Below are 17,599 nucleotides of genomic sequence, written 5' to 3'. Positions count from 1 at the left end.
AGTTAGTAATATCTGTTTAAGATTTATCCATGTCTACTCATGGCTTAATAGTTCATTTCTTTTTATTGCTGAATAATATTTTATTGTATGGATGTACCATAGTTTATCTGTTCACCAATTGAAGGACATTGAAGGACATTTGGTTGCTTACAGATTTGGGCAATTATAAATCAGGTTGCTATAAACATTCATGTGCAGGCTTTTATGTGGACATAAATTTCTAACTCATTTGGATAAATACAAAAGAACACAATTGCAAGATTGTATGATAAGACTAGGTTAAACTTTGTAAGAAAATGACAAGCTGTCTTTTAAAGTTACTGTACCATTTTGCATTCCTAACAACAGTGGATGATAGCCCTTATTCCTTTGTGTCCTTGTCAGTGATTCCTATTGTTGGTTAAAAAAAATTTTTTAGTGATTTTAATAGATGTGCAAAGGAATCTCATTTTAATTTTGAATTTCTTAATATACAGTGATGTTGAGCATTTTTTTTCATAAACTTATTTGCCATCCATACATATATTTTGGTGAAGTGTCTGACCACTTTCCCATCCCCACCCCAATAGAGAGGATTGAGCCCAGGGCTTTGCATATGCTAATTAAGTGCTGTACCACTAAGTTACAACTCCAGACTTGGCCCACTTTTTAATTGGATTGTTTGTTTTCTTATGGTTGAGTTTTAGGGGTCCTTTATATATATTTGGATACAAGTCCTTTATCATATATGTTTCAAATAGTTTATTTATCCCTTTTTATTTTTTTACTTTGAGGCAAGTTCTCGCTAAGTCACTGAGTGGCTCACTAAATTGCTGAGGGTCTTGCTAAATTGCAGAGGCTGATCTTGAAAATGTGATCCTCCTGCCTCAGTTGCTGGAATTACAGGTGTGTGCCACTGCACCTGGCTGCAAATATTTTCTCTAAATCCATGGTTTGTCTTTTGATTTTCTTAACATTGTTGCAGAACAGAAAATTTTAATTAATTAATTTATTTTTTTGTGTGTGGTACTAGGGATTGAACCCAGGAGCACTTAACCTCTGAGCCACATCCTCAGCCCTTTTTATATTTTATTTTGAGACAGGGTCTTGATAAGTTGCTTAGGTCCTCACTAAGTTGCTGAGACTGACTTTGAACTTGCGATCCTCTTGCTTTACTCTCCCCAGCCACTGAGATTACAGGTGTGTGTGGTGAAATTTAATTTTTTTTTTTTTTTTTTTTTTTTTGGTTCCCAAGTTTTCTTCAAGAACTCATACAAACTATTACAGATGAAAGAGTTTTAGTCCTCCTCTTCCTCCTGGTTAATCTGGAAGTAATGTTATTCATAACTCTCTTTACTGTTAGCAACTATGCACAACCAATCATATAGATTATTCTTCTTCACATACTTTTTGGTGAGATATTTCAAATACCTTTTGGAAAAAAGCACCTCAGATGTTACAATGATGTTGCTCTTGATCCTTCTGATGGTCAGAACCCCTCCACCAAGATTCCCAGCTTTTCCATTTACTTTGATTCTCTCTTGGAGAAACTGCTCAAAATTGGCAGTGTTCATGATTCTCCAGGGTGGGTGCAATCAAGGGTGAACTTCAGAACCTGCTTCTTTTTCTTTTTTTTCTCCCCTTCGCCACAAACTTTTTCATGGGTGCCTTGGTGGCAGCGGAGTCAGGAAGGGCAAAAAGTTTAATTTTTAACAAAGCCTAATTTATCAATTTCCCCCCATTGTTCATGCTTTTTAGTTTGTGTCTAAAACTTTTCACCAAACCTAAAGTCATATAGATTTTCTTCTGTAGTCTTCTCTTAGAAGTTTTGTAGTTATGCATTTTACATTTAGGCTTATGATCCAGTTTGAGTTAATTTTTGTGAAAAGTATCCAGGGGTTCCAACTGTTGAAAAGACTCCTTTTCCCATTGAATTGCTCTTGCTCCTTGATCAAGATTAATTAACTGTATTTGGGTCTATTTCTAGACTCCTTGTTCTGTTTCATTAATCTATGTGCCTATTCTTTCATCAATATAGGGCTATCTTGATTTGGTAGCTTTTTAATACGGGTTGAAGTTGAGTGAGTCCTCCAACTTTAATCTTCTCCTTCATTATTATGTTGGCTAGTCTATGTATTTTGAATATAAACTTTAGAATCAATATAGCAATCTATACAAAACAACCTTCTGGGATTTCTTTTTCTTTCTTTCTTTCTTTTTTTTTTTTTTTTTTTTTTTTTTGGTGGTACTGGGAATTGAACCTGGGGCTTTGTGCTTGCAAGGCAAGCACTCTACCAACTGAGCTATATCCCCAGTCCAGTTTTCTGGGATTTTGATTAGAATTTTATTGAATTTTGGGCTAGGGATGTAGCTCAGTTGGTAGAGTGCTTGCCTCACAAGCACAAGGCCCTGGGTTCAAATCCCCAGCACCACAAAAAAAAAAAAAAAAAGAATTTTATTGACTCTTTAGATCAATTGGGAAGAATAAACATTTTAACAATATTGAGTTTTCCAATCCATGAAAATGGACTATCTCTTCATTTATGTAGATCTTCTTTGATTTCTTTCATTAGAGTTTTATACTTTGCCCCATTTAGATCCTCTACATATTTTTTGTTGGATTTATACTTAAATACTTCACATTTTTGGGTTCTTAATTGTGATAAGTAGTATTTTTTTTTAATTTTCAAATTCCGATAGTGTATTGCTGACATAAGGGAAAATAATTGACTTATATATATTAAACTTGTATCTGAAGATCTTGCTATACTGGCTCATTAATTGGGTTGTGGATATAGCTCAGAGGTAGAGTGCTTTCCTAGTATGTGTGAGGCCCTTAGTTCATTCACCACATTCACCACTACCACACACATACACAAACATTTTTTCCAGGAGGCTTTTGGTTGTCTGTTTGAGATATATATATATATATATGTATGTATTTTTAATTTCACACATAGACAATCATGTCTTTCTTCTTGTTTTATTGAAGTAGCTAAGACTTCCAGTATGATGTTGAATAGGAGTAGAACACCCTTGCCTTATTTTCAGTCATGGGAAAGTACCCAGTTTTTCACCATTAAGTGTGATGCTAGCTATAGGGCTATTTCTTTTTTTAATCTTCTGGAAATGTCATTCTGCTCTATTGTTTATTTCCATGTGACTACTATTCTTTAAAACTTACAATTTTAATAGCTGGGAGAGCTACTCTTTGTTTAGAGTTTTTCTTACCTGTCTTGTTTAAATTTATTTTTCAGTTGAGCATTAGTATCATCTTGGCAAGTTAAATTTTTTTATTAAAAATTAATTTAGAGAGAATTGATATCTTTACAATATAAAGCCTCCCTATTCAAGGCAATATGTATTTTTAATGGGTTTTATTTTTTAAAGCAGTTTTGGATTCACAGCAAAATTGAGATGAAAGTAAAAAGATTTATCATGTATGTGTTCTCATACATATTCTCATTATCAATATTTCCCACCAGAGTGGTCTATTTGTTACAGTTGTTGAACCTAAACTGTAGGTTTTTTGTAGATGTTATTTTCCAAGTTCAGGAAAGTTTCCTTTCGTAGTTTTCTGAGGGTTTTTATCATGAGTGGGTATTGGATTTTGTTAAATGCTTTTTCTATATCAATCAATGTAATTACATGATTTATTTTTCTTAGTTTGTTGATGTGGTGGTTTAATAATTGATTTTTAAATGTTTTACCAGCTTGTCAAGCCTGGAATGAATTCTACTCATTGTTATGATTTGAATCTAGAAATGTCCTCCTAAAAGCTCATGTTTGGGAAGCATGGTCCCCAATATGGCAAGGCTCAGAGATGGGGCTTTTAGTCAAGGATAAGAGTGGTAATGTTATCATTAGATTAATCCATTTGATGGATTAATAATTTGAATGGACTACTGGGTGATAACTGTAGGCAGGTGGGGCAGGGCTATGATAGGGGACAGATAGATGCAAGTAATGGGGAAATGGGGTTAAGGGAATAATTCTATAAAATGGGCCCACTGTGCTGACCCCCACATGCTTTCTTTTCCAAGAAGCAGTTGGTACTTGCAACTGGCTTAAGTGGACAGGATATGTCATATTCCTCAGCAAACTACCTGTTATCTGCAGGAGAAATGCAGGCTCAGAACAAGGTCCGTAAGAGGAACCCAAGTTACCCTGAAAGGGAAGACTTTTGTGACCCTTTTCACAGACTAGATCCTGAAACTCAGGGAGATAAGGATAATTCCTCCTAACCATAAATCTATAAGAAATTATGGTTAAAAATCCAATTAGAACCAGGCAGCATGGGCCCTAGTGATCTACAGTTGTCATGGCAATGAGGACTTGAAAGTCCGATGTCTTCTTGCTGTCAATCAAAAGTCAAGAGGTAGACATGGTTGGGGCTCTCTGGAAACTTCTCTGGGATCCCCAGTAAGACTGAAGTGCAGGAAAAGAGCACTGTCCCTCTCCTCTCTGAGAGGACCCATTCTCTCCCTGGAGAGTGACTCCTTTCCTTTTTCCTATTCCTTCAGTAAACTCATTCCTATTATTCTGAGTGATATCTGAAATCTTTCTGACTTGATTGCAAGAATTCGGATTTGAAGGGGGGTACTTCATGCTACCTCAGTTTCCCAGAAGGCCCCAGCAGGTCACTGGGGACATGCCCTTGAGGATTATATAGTATCTCTGGCTCCTCATACTCTCTCTCTCTCTCTCTCTCTCTCTCTCTCTCTCTCTCTCTCTCTCTCTCTCATTTCTGGCTGCCATGAGATGAGCAGCTTTCCTCCACCATGCTCTTCCAGTGATGTTCTGCCTCACTTTGGGCCCAGAGTAATGGAGTTGGCCAACCATGGACTGCATCTCTGAAACTAGAAGTTCAAAATAAACTTTTCCTCCCCTAAATTGTTCTTGTCAGGTATTTTGGTCACAGTGATGAAACGTTGAGTAATGCGGTCACATTGTATAATTATCTTTATACAGTGTTGGATTTAAATTGCTAATATTGGGGCTGGGGAGATAGCTCAGCTGATAGAGTGCTTGCCTTGCAAGCACAAGGCCCTGAGTTCGATCCCCAGTACTGAAAAAAAATAAATAAATAAATAAATAAATAAATAAATAAATAAATTGCTAATATTTTGTTGAGGATATTTGCATTTACATTCATAAAAGATATTTGTCTGCAGTTTTCCTTTCTTATAATGTCTTTCTCTTGATATTAGAGTAATGTTGGCTCACAAAATGAGTTAGAAAGTATTACCTCAGATAGCCAGCCTTGAGGGTGAAGTGTTTATCAAGCAGATGTAACTCAGGTTGAGAGACACCAAGTTCATCTCCTAAGACAGCATCTAAGTAATTAGCAGTGGGACTTCTAGAACTATCAAACCTCAGTTCCTATTCCAGCCCTACCATGCCATCTGCATGATCTTGAATTCATTAACTGTTGATTCAACAAATAATTATTGAACATGTGCTGGGTACTGGAACAATAGCACTGAATTTAAAAAATGGAAATCCCTGACCTCTTACAGCTTACATCTTAAGGTTACATTTAAAAATTCTCTGTGCTTCATTTTCCCACATCTATAAAATGGAAATGGCCATATACCTACCTCTTGGGGTCGTTTTATAAATTAACATATGTAAGAACATTCTATGTAAGTGTTTGATATTATTATTAACTACTACCATGCGCCAGTGACTAATATTATTAACTATTGACTGAGTTCAGTAGTTATAGTCGAGGAGATTCCCAGGCCAGTCTCTGTACTTCTGTCATTTCTGTGTCTCTGCTTCTTCAGTTGGTCCTCCTGATCTCCAGGCTCATTAATTCATCATATGAAATGTCTTCTCTGACCTAAAGTTACCTTGCCTAGCAGATAGTTGGGTGGCTACCTTTCTGCCTTTGAAATCTACCAAAAGTTTGCATTTTTGAAAGGAAAATAAATGAGAAGCATAAGTTACTGATGCTCCTTGGTCTATATTCTTCCTGAAGGTCATGGAGACTTGACCTGGCCCTAGGTTGGAGTAAGGAGGGACTGGATTTATTTCTTTTTCTTTTCTTTTCTTTTTTTTTTTTTTTAGCCCGGACCCCGGCCCTCTCTGGATTTATTTTCTCTGGTCATCGCTGAAAACAAGTCTGTAACAAGACCTACTGTAATAGAAAAACTCAGTACTTTAGCTGGGGTAACTTTTCACAACTTAGCAAGACCCAAAGGGCATGGGAAAGAAAACTCACTCCCTGCAGAGTCTACTTCTGTACCAGGAATACTGAGCTATTCCTGTTCATCTTTATTATGTCCACAAAGGCCCCCAAAACAATATCTGCTCAGCCTGAAAGAAGCCTTGTACTACCTAAAAAACAAGCTATGTAAAGATAAGTAATTATAAAGTCTTATTGCTGTCTTTGACTTGGCACCATTAAACACAATAAGAGGCTTTGAATGACCAATTGTCCTAGGTTTTGTTACCAGTACAGCTGGCATTCCCTGTATGCTAGGCCTCAGCTCACCTAATTCCTCCTCATTGGTCCTCAGGTTCACTTCTCAATTATAGACCAAACTAGCTCTTTCCTCTGAAGCCTCCAAACTGAAATTGATAATCGAAGCCTTTCCAAAACTGTTCCACATTTTTCTCTCTTTCTTTCTCTCACCGTCCCAATTCCTGGAAGACACCCATCACTAATGTAGAGAGAAAGCCTCTTGTGCTGGTGGTATAGCCCATCATGTAGAGTGCCTGCCTCCCGTGCCCAAGACCTGGGTTCAAGTCCCCAGCACCGTAGGATTGCAGAAACAACAAGCAAACAAATGAGAGAAAACCTCTTTTTATTCTTTTCTTTTCTTTCCCTCTCCCATTCTTTGGCATTTAGAACTTTCATGGCTTTGCTATCTCCACCTATTATGCTGATTTCTCTCCAGTATCCTGGTCCTTTGAATTCTTTCTCTTAGTTTTTTTTTTTTTTTTTTTTTAATATTCCTCACAATTTAATGTGAATCATAACTGCTCCAACCAAACAGTGGGAGAAAGCTCACCAGAGCTGCTGAACCTCAGCTCCTTAACCTGGATTAGTCACTTAGCTCTGCAGATCTGGTGGCTCTACTGATCAGACCAGTGCTCTGCATTTTGTAAGACAAAAACCCAAACTCCATTTATCTCCATACCTCCTCTGAGAGCCAGAGCAGTGCGACTGAATGGGGAATCAACACTCAAACAGAAAGGAAAAAGAAGACACAGATGTGGGAGAGTCAGTGGGTACCCTGAGGCCCAGTCCCCTCCAAACACTGTATCTCTCATGCCCCTCCCTTACAACATGTCTGACTTTCTCTAGGAAGGGAATTGAAAAGACTGGACCTGGAACCCAACAGAGTAAAATCCTTTGGGTATTATTGGCACTAGTAGAGAAAATTGGGTCTAAAATGAGAATAATTCTTTTTGAGAAAAGAAGGAATGCTAAAACAACCAGTAAAAAGATCAAATCTAACAATTGTTCAGAAAAAAATAGTAATTATGTTGGATCAGTAGCAAAGAATACTGATTTTTACCTCTGGAATTTTCTTTATAATTGTGGTAATAAAATGTACATGTAAAATTGCTATTTTAACTATTTTTAAGGGTACAATTCAGTGGCATTAGGTATGTTTTCGGTGTTTCATAGCCATCACCACCCTCTGTACTCAGAACTTTTTTGTTATCCTAAACAGAAATTCTGTACCCTTTAAGCCCTTAGTAAGCTCTATTCTGCTTTCTGTCTTAATGACTTTGCCTAATCTAGGTACCACGCGTAAGTGGGATCATATAATAGTTGCTGTTTTATATCTGACTTATTTCATTTAGCATGATATTTTCAAAAATGGAGTTCATATGCATGCATCCACTTCCCCCCATTTTATCACCCTGGTCTTAATAAAAAATTAAAGTTGCTTTGTGGAGTGATTGGTGGAGCTTTGGGGAAGAATAGAAATGTCTGTGAGCCTTGGGCAATAATGAAGATGTCAACTTATGGAGATGAATGGTAAAAGCAGAGCAAGTGTATAAAGGGGTCAGTCTATGAAACAAGATCAGATTCCTTTAGAAGTCATGGCTCACATGTCTTGAGAACTGGAAGAACCCCCACAGGAGAGAGAAGACAAGGCAAGAGAAACTCATCAGCTGGCCCAAGGAGATGCTAAGCAATTCCAACAGGCAATAGCAGCTGGCCTCTCAGCCTAAGATGCTTGGGTTTCTCTGAGCTAGAGAATGAGTTCCCCTGAGTTCTGATATGGTTAGAATGGCAACAAAGAAATAAGGGCAAAATAGAGAAATTCAGATGCCAAAGTGAATCCTACCACATAGTTTTTAAATTCTTCCTCTCCCAGCCATTCTCCTCCTTAAGCTATAGTCTTGAACATTCATGGAGTGGGAGACAAAAGGGGAAAATTTGAAGTAGCAGTAAGAAGTATGTGGGAGAGAGAAGACTTGGGAACCTCTATCCTCTTCAATTTTGGCTTCATCTGTCCTGCCCCATTGAGGGAGGGGGTTTCACCATTGTCAAGTGTGTGGAGGAGAACAAGTTGTCCAGGAAAATGGAAATTTAGATCAAAATATCCCTCCTTCCCCTCTGTGGGAACCTCAACTTCCTTATGAATAAAGTTACCCTAGTTTACCTTTTCCTCTTTATCATAGGTATGTTAGTTTGCAACAGATGCCATAACAAAGTGCTGCAAACTAAGTGGCTTAAACGATGTAACTTTATTCTCTCACTGTGGAGGCCAGAAGTCTAAGGTGGAGATATTAGCAAAGACATGCTCCCTCTGAAGGTTATTGGGCAAGGATCTGGCCCATATCTAGCCTCTGATAATTCCTTGGCTTATGGTAGCATAACTCCAAATCCTCACATGGTGTTTTCTGTGAGTGTGTGTCTCTGTCTGTGTGTGTGTGTGTGTGTGTGTGTGTGTGTTCGCATGCATTTCATGTGCATTCTCTTACCCTCACCAGAAATTCTTTTTGTGAATCACTCAAATTGGGACCAACACTACTTTGAACTGGTCATCATGTTTTTGTTGATGTTTTTAGATCTCATTTTAGGTTCATTCTATCGTTCTCTGAAAAGTCTGCATACCCAGTAATCCCAGTGGCTTGGGAGGCTAAAGCAGGAGGATCTCAAATTCACAGCCAGCCTCAGCAACTTAGCGAGGCCCTAAGTAACTTAGCAAAACAAACAAAAAAACAAACAAAACTGGAGATGAGGCCAGTGGTTAAGCACCACTGGGTTCAATTCCTGGTACCAAAATCAAATAAATAAATAAATAAATATAAATGATAATAAATACTAAAGAGAACATGGTTGAAAAGGAACACTTTTAAATTGTTGGTGGGATTGTAAAGGTGATGTATGGAAACACCACATAATCCAGTATACCATTCCTCTTTATTTATCCTAAAGAATTAAAATCATCATACTACAGCAATATATGAGTACCCATGTTTATAGCTGAACAATTCACAATAGCCAAATTATGGAATCAGTCAAGGTGTTGATCAACAAATGAATGAATAAAGACAAAGTGATATAAACACACAATGAAGTTTCATTCAGTCATAAAGAAAATGACATTATGTCATTTGCAGGAAAATGCTGGCATTTGAGAACATTATGTTAAGTGAGATAAGTCAGGCTCAAAAAGTGAAAGGTCATATGTTTTCTCTCATATGTGCAAACTAGAAAGAAAAAAGGGGGGAAAGGTGTGAGGAAGATTTCATGAAAATAGAAGGAAAACCAGTAGGGTATAGGAAAGGGACCATGGCAAGGCAGGAGGGGAGGGAAAGGGGAGATACTGTGGAACAATATTGACCAAATTATATTGTCACAGTGTGCATATATATGAATATGTGCCAATTAATTCCTCTATTATGTATAATTATAATGCATCAATAAAATATGAAAAAATAAAAGCTTTGAAAGCTGTCAAAAGACTGAATTTAAAAAGATGAAATGATTCTTAGTTATTAAAAATATGAATATATGGATTATTCAGGTACACTGAGATGATATGCAACAAAACAAGGCTAAGCAAGATACTCAAATTGGAAAAAGTCTCTTGTTACTTTTCTGGGCTGTTGTTTTATGGTCACATGGGACTCACTCCTATTCATTCTTTCTCACACAGGTGAATTCTGATCTGAGGCTAGAACAGTATAACACTGGAACTATCAATCATGCTGTCATTGAAGAGAAGCAATTTGTTCTCTTTCCAGGGTGCAATCTGGATTGTATTGGCCAGTAGACAAGGCAGTGGGGACTATATCCTGCAGAAAAGCAGCAACACTAGACCCTGAATGAGTAATTAAAGCCGAACCTCTGGGCTCTTTTCTAGCATTATAAAACCAGCAGGCCCACCCCACACCAAACTCTATGGGGAACTGAGAAATGCCCTCCCTGTGGAGGCCGGTGTGGGAGGGGAGTAGGCCCTCTCTGAGCACCCAAGCACTACAGGAATGCCTTGTTGGGCAAAAGTTCATCAGTACCATGCATCTTCTATTGCAATTGGTTAATTGCCAGTTTTGTGAGAGCATTTATTATGCTCCCATTATGTTCTGACTCCTTTTCTCTCTCTTACCCTACACAATTTTTATACTGATTGTGAGATGGAGGGAAATAATGCATAGGGTGAAATTTTTGAATTGGGGGATGTTTAATTATAATTTTTTTGTTTAGAGGAAGAAACAAAGATTATTAGGAATATGAAGTTATAAGCAAAAGGGAGGTGAATGGGAGGAAGAGAAGAAAGAAAAGTGAAGTGAATAACTAGCAGAGTCTGTGTAGTAGTAAATATTAAGTACCTGAACAAATTTTCCCACTTGTCTGTATTAAGAATAATCAATTGGCCTTACACCTTATAGAAGAACAAGGTAGAAATCTTCCTTGGAATTCCATGGGTATTAAGCTCTGAAAGAAAGTCTAATCTGATTTTCCTAGGAGAACTCAAATACCAAGATGGAAATATCTCTAGTGACAATTAAAATTAACTAACTGCCTAGTGTTTGCCCTTGAATCTGGAGACCCCGCGTTCAGAAGAGACACTCTTCTTAATCACCTGAATCTGCCACAGGGCAGGATAGGATTGGGAAAGTTTATGCTTGCTTGACTCACAGTGAGAAAGACAGAAAGTCACAGCTTCAAGCAAAACTTGTTCAGGAGAAGAGGGTTGAGATGAGGAGACCAGCGTGAGTGGGTGACATGGGTAGGCTCAGGCTTCTATAGAGGCTGGGCCCCAAATGACTTAGCCAAAATTGGGTTGCTTGAAAAATAAAGCATTAAAATCATCTTATCATGCTTTTATGGTCTTAGGATTTTGATTTTATTACTTAGTTTGTAGTAAGAAATTTTAAGATCTGGAGGAGAATATTTCAGGGTTAGATTCTCTCTTACTCTTATACATCATTGTGAGTTTAGGTAAGATGTAAATGGCTATAATTCTAAAAGATGACTTGAGGGAATACAAATGAAATGAAATTAATCACACCTCTTGGAATTGTTGCTATTAATGTGAAAGGTCAATAATAAAGCTCCATTATTATATGAAGGAATATCTTTATGATCATATGGCATATACACATATTTTAAAATGTTAAACCTCATTAGATATCAGGGGAATGCAAATTGAGACCACAATGAGATCCTCCTATATGTATAGGAGCCTTTGAGATGGCTGAAATTAAAAGAGACTAACAATGTAAACTGATTAAGACGTGGAACTAAAACTCTCATATACTGCAGTGGGAGTCAAAATCAGTACAATCCCTTTGGAAAAGTTTGACATTATCTACCAAATTAAACATATTCATAACCTATGATCCCTAGATATTCCCTCCCAAAACACATGCATATAAATATTTATTTTTAATAGCTAAAAATTGTATGCGCCCCTGCTGTGAATTAACTACTTCAAGCTTAGTGGTATAAAACAACCACCATCTTATCATGCTTATGAATTCTGTGGATCATGAGTTCAGAAAGAACCCCCAGGGAGTGCCCGTCTTAGCTCCATATCTGTAGCTTCTGCTGGGAAGCCTCAAAGGCTGTACCTCATGGGGAGAGACTGGAATCAGCTGAAGGCTGGTTCACTTATACATCCAGCTGGTCATTCTGTCTGTTAGGAACATGCGCCCATTAGCTGCATGTGGCCCCTCCATGTTATAGTTTGGATTTTGTTACTTCAAGGTGATGATTTCTAAGTGCAAGCATCCCCAAAGACCATAGTAGAGGTACACAGCATTTTTATGACCTAGCACTGGAAGCCAGTTTTTCTGTAGTCTATTAGCTGAGATAGAGTAAAGACCCACCCAGATTCAAGATGAGGGAATGTAGATTCCACCTCCTAATGGAAGAAATGTCAAGGTCATTTTGAAAATGAACATGTTTTTTTTTTTTTTTTTTTTTTTTGGGGGGGGTGCTGGGGATCGAACCCAGGGCCTTGTGCTTGCAAGGCAAGCACTCTACCGACTGAGCTATCTCCCCAGCCCCAAAAATGAACATGTTTTGAGAGATATTGTTGTGGCCGTCTTTGGGAAACAGACTTTTACAAGTCATATGTCCATCAACAGTAGAATGGATAAATATATGGTGGTATGTTGATTATAATGGATTACTAGGCAACAATGAAGATGAAAAAAATGACAATTATATGAAACAATCTGTGTGAATCATTTCATGTGTTAAACAATGGAAGACACATAAAGGAATACAGGTTGCATACAGTCTTTCTAAATTACCCATGCTTTCAAAAAAAATAAAATACTTGGGAATCAAATTAATAAAAGAGGTGAAAGACCTCTACAATTAAAACTATAGAACTAAAGAAAGAAATTAAGAAAAACCTTAGAAGATAGAAAGATCTCCCATGTTCTTGGATAGGCAGAATTAACATTGTCAAAATGGCCATACTACCAAAAGCACTATACAGATTCAATGCAATTCCAATTAAAATCACAATGACATACCTCATAGAAATAGAGAAAGCAATCATGAAATTCATTTGGAAGAATAAGAGACTCAGAATAGCCAAAGCAATCCTTAGAAGGAAGAGTGAAGCAGGAGGTATCATAATACCAGACCTTAAACTATGCTACAGAGCAACAGTAACAAAAATGGCATGGTATTGGCACCAATAGTACAATATAGAAGACACAGAGACAAACCCATATAAATACAGTTATCTCATACTAAACAAAGGGGCCAAAAACATGCGATACAGAAAAGATAGCCTCTTCAACAAGTGGTATTGTGAAAACTGGAAATCCATATGCAGTGAAATGAAATTAAACCTCTATCTCTCACCCTACACAAAACTCAACTCGAATAGATCAAGGACCTAGGAATTAGACCAGAGACCCTGCACCAAATAGAAGACAAAGTAGGTCCAAATCTTCATCATGTTGGCTTAGGATCAGACTTTCTTAACAAGACTCCCAAAGCATAAGAAATTAAACCATGAATCAATAAATGAGATAGATTCAAACTAAGAAGCTTTTTCTCAGCAAATGAAATAATCAATAATGTGAAGAAAGAGCCTACAGAGTGGAAGGACATCTTTACCACATTAACCTGAGAGAGAACACTGATCTCCAGGAGATATAAGGAACTCAAAAAACTTAACACCAAAAAACCAAATAACTCAATCAGTAAATGGGCTAAGGAACTGAACAGACTTCGCAGAAGAAGATATACAATCGATCAGCAAATATATGAAAAAATGTTCAACATCTCTAGCAATTAGAGAAATGCAAATCAAAACAACTCTTAAGATTTCATCTCACTCCAATCAGAATGGCAATTATCAAGAATACAAGCAACAATAAATGTTGGTGAGGATGTGGGGGGAAAAGTTACACTCATACATTGCTGGTGGGACTGCAGATTGGTGCAACCACTATGGAAAGCAGTATGATGATTCCTAGGAAAACTTGGAATGGAACCACCATTTGACCCAGCTATCCCACTGCTAAATTTATACCCAGAGGACTTAAAATCAGCATACTACAGTGACACAGCCACATCAATGTTTATAGCAGCTCAATTCACAATAGCTAGATTGTGGAACCAACCTAGATGCCCTTCAACAGATGAATGGATAAAAAAAAACTGTGACTTATATACACAATAGAATATTACTCAGCCATAAGGAAGAATAAAATTATGGCATTTTCAGGTAAATGGATGGAGTTGGAGAATATCTTACTAAGTGAAATAAACCAATCCCAAAAAACCAAAGGCCGAATGTTTTATCTGATAAGTGGATGCTGATACACAATGGGGGGTGGGGTAGGGGAAGAATGGAGGAATGTTGGATTGTGTAGAGGGAAATTAGGGAACGGGAGAGGGCAGGGGGAAGGAAAGATGGTGGAATGAGACAAACATCATTACCCTATGTACATGTATGATTACACGAATGGTGTGATTCTACATTGTGTACAAGCAGAGAAATGAAATGAAAAGGTGGACCCCATTTGTGTACAATGAATCAAAATGCATTCTGCTATCATGACAACTAACTAGAACAAACAATAAAAAATATAAATTGCCCAGGCTTGAGCTCCCTTTAATCCCATATGATGTCATATGTCTTCTCAGGACTCTCCCAGTAAGATCATTACCAGAACCGTGTGATGCCAGCAGTATGCCCTGGAGTCAGCAAAACTGTGAGCTAAATAGAGCTTTTTCACTACAAATTTTAAAAATAAAAATAAATTTCCCAGCCTTCCCTCGAAGTTGAGATCCTCCTGCCTCAGCCTCCCAAGTTGCTAGGATTATAGGCGTGTGCCATGATGTCTACCTTCCGTTATAAATTTTTTAAAAAACAAAGTTATATTGTTTCAGGATTCATTCTTACACAGAAATTAGGTCAGTAATTTCTGGGGGACACTGGTCATTCACTTCTTGGCTTGCATGATGATTACCTTGCTGTTCATTTTGTAATAAGTCATTAAACTATACATTTTTGTTTTAAGCACTTTTCTGTGTCTTATATTTCACAATAAAAAGATTGAGAAATTAATCTCCTGGTATTGAGAACTAGTCTGAAAATAATTCACCATAAGCCCTACAAATATCACCCAGCAAGTCAAAAGAACATTAAATTCTGTTTTTACCTCTGAAAGGTTTATTGGATTTGCTGTTGTTGTTTTCAGTGCTGGAGATTGAACCCACAGTTAAGCATGCTAGGCAAGCTCTCTACCACTGAACTACATCCCCAGTTGTTGGGTTATCTTTCTATCATTGGGTTATTTTTAATTGTACACGTCTTATTACCTCTGCAAATAATATGAAAAACTATTTTGTGTCCTGGTTTTTTATATTGTGCTTTACTTAAATATAGTTTCCCACATGTCAGTTTAACAGTTTCCTAATATTTAATTGTGTTTGCATACCTTAAGTTTTCTTAGCTATTCTCAAATTCTCAAGATCACATCACTAACATTATTAACCTTATTCAGAGCTCCTTGGATCCCAGGCACTCAAAATAGCCCCTTCATTAGCATTACATATAATAAGACAACGACCCAGTAAGGCAGGCACTACTACATTCCCATTTTATAGAGGAGGAAATTTTCACAAACAATTCATACCCTGTCAGTCACACTTCGGTGCCCTTACTCTCAACCTCATGCCATAATATTTGCCTTGAATGCCTCCCGTTCTGCACATTTCCTGGCCCCTGAGGTTTCCCAAAACAGAATCACCAGGTCAAAAGACTCACATGAATATTCCAGGTTATTCTCCATCCAATGTGAATCAATTTACAAAGACATTCTGGATAGTGTGAGTGAAGGATTACAGGGACGTCAAGTTCAGGGAATTCAGTTTTAGAGCTTCTCTGTAACTTCCTTCACAAAGGTGGTACATGCTGGGGAATGCCTAAATATTATCCTCTTCACTTAACCCACTTAGAATATTTTAGACCAACTTAGAATCTTTTAAGAAAGCTCTTATTTTCCCTTTCTTACATGTTTTGGTTGACATCAGTAAACTGGAAGAAAATAATTAAATTTTTGTCTTATTTTTTAAAGCAGACTTTTTTCTTTTACGATAATTGCTGTTTCCTACCACTAGATTATTCACTGAATCACAATATAATAGTATTTCTTTAGGTTTTTGTGTAAACTCTTTATAAAAAATAGTTGCATTTCTGCATATCTCACAAAACTGTTAGAAATGTTGCCTGTTATATTACTCATTGTTCTTTAGATAGTCATGTAATGAAAGTCTTCTAGAATTCAATGTCAAGGGAAATATTTCTCTTCCCATGAAACAATACACTTCCTTTGATCAGACAATGAGAATTATATAACTTTAATTTATCTTTTTAATTTTTGTCTTGGTTACAAGTTCTTGTAATGAAATGAATTAAAATGATCCCAACCTGAGTATCTGATACTTGAAAATATATTTGTAAGTTCCCAGAAGGCTGTTCCAGGGACAAACCTCCAGGAAGAGGAAAACAGCTTGTTGGTAAAGAGCTCTTCCCTCCCTCCCTCCCTCCCTCCCTCTCTTCCTTCCTTCATTCCTTCCTTCAGTATAAGCATCACATAACTCTATGGTTCTTCAGCCTGTTTCAAATGTAGCATAAAGCAATATCCTAAACTCTGAAGCACTCTTAAGAGAGCAAACTCTACTAACTGCTCTTCACTACATAACAGCGTATAGTATAAGTTTTAAATTATCTTGCTCTTCATAAAACTATCTCTTCTTGGAATTTGTGCCACTCTGGGATGCTGAAACAAAGACGTGGGCTAAAGAAGAAAGAGAGATGATTTTCTGCTTCTTGGTGTCTCTGTGGTATTAGTGTAGAAGGTGGCTGAAATTGATTGTTATTTGACCTGAACAGTCCTTGGTTGAGAGACTTAATCTGGGGGAGGTCCAGCATGGACCATCCTGAAATCCACTGAGTAGACATGTGCCTCTTCAAGTTGTCACCCAAACTCTGGCTTCATGCCTCAGCCCCACCCCTACCCTTTGACCCCCAGCAATGACATATCTTCCTGGACTTTGGTCTTTTACTGATGGCTGCCCTTACCTCCACATTCCAACTACTCTGTTCACAAAGCCCCAGGGCCCATTTCTCTACTTCTTGGTTTGCCCTTACACTCCTGACCACTTGTTTTGCTTCCTCTTGGTTGTTCTGGTCTCTTAGCTCTGACAGCTGACAGTGACTGTCCTTGTGGGTACCTCAGAGGTCTGGCCTTGGTTCCTATCAGTTTCTGGTGATTTCAGGGTACTACTTTCCCTGGAAAGGGTGCCAGAGTAACTGCTTCCATAGGGACTTAGGATGTTTTCTGATTCCTCAGTCCTCCTACCTCTTTAGAAGATTGAGAACATCCAATGTGACTATTTTTCTTCTCCCACTCAAAATATTCCTGCATCATCACATGGTGCCTCTTCCTTTGCTCTTGAGTTTAAATGAGAACTGTTTTTCTGGAAAACTGTATTAATGGATGGGAGAACTGACACTAGCTTTAGTTGGTGGAACATTACATGAGGAAAGTCACCGTCCTGGGCTATGACTTACACTTATGAATTGTTGCTGGACGTATTGGTGCATGCTTGTAACCCCAGCAATTCGGGAGGCTGAGGCAGGAGGATTGCAAGTACAGAGCC

At 37.7% G+C, this 17,599-nt stretch overlaps 1 pseudogene; it reads right to left on the bottom strand.

Annotated features, from left to right (window-relative positions):
* Window positions 1-1,277: 1,277 nt before the first annotated feature.
* Window positions 1,278-17,543, bottom strand: LOC124991279 (60S ribosomal protein L22-like; annotated as a pseudogene).
* Window positions 17,544-17,599: the final 56 nt, after the last annotated feature.

This window comes from Sciurus carolinensis, chromosome 8 (genome assembly GCF_902686445.1).
Source record: "Sciurus carolinensis chromosome 8, mSciCar1.2, whole genome shotgun sequence".
Lineage (NCBI taxonomy): Eukaryota > Metazoa > Chordata > Mammalia > Rodentia > Sciuridae > Sciurus > Sciurus carolinensis.
The sequence above is the reverse complement of the archived record's forward strand: the minus strand, read 5'-3'. Positions and strand labels throughout refer to the sequence as shown.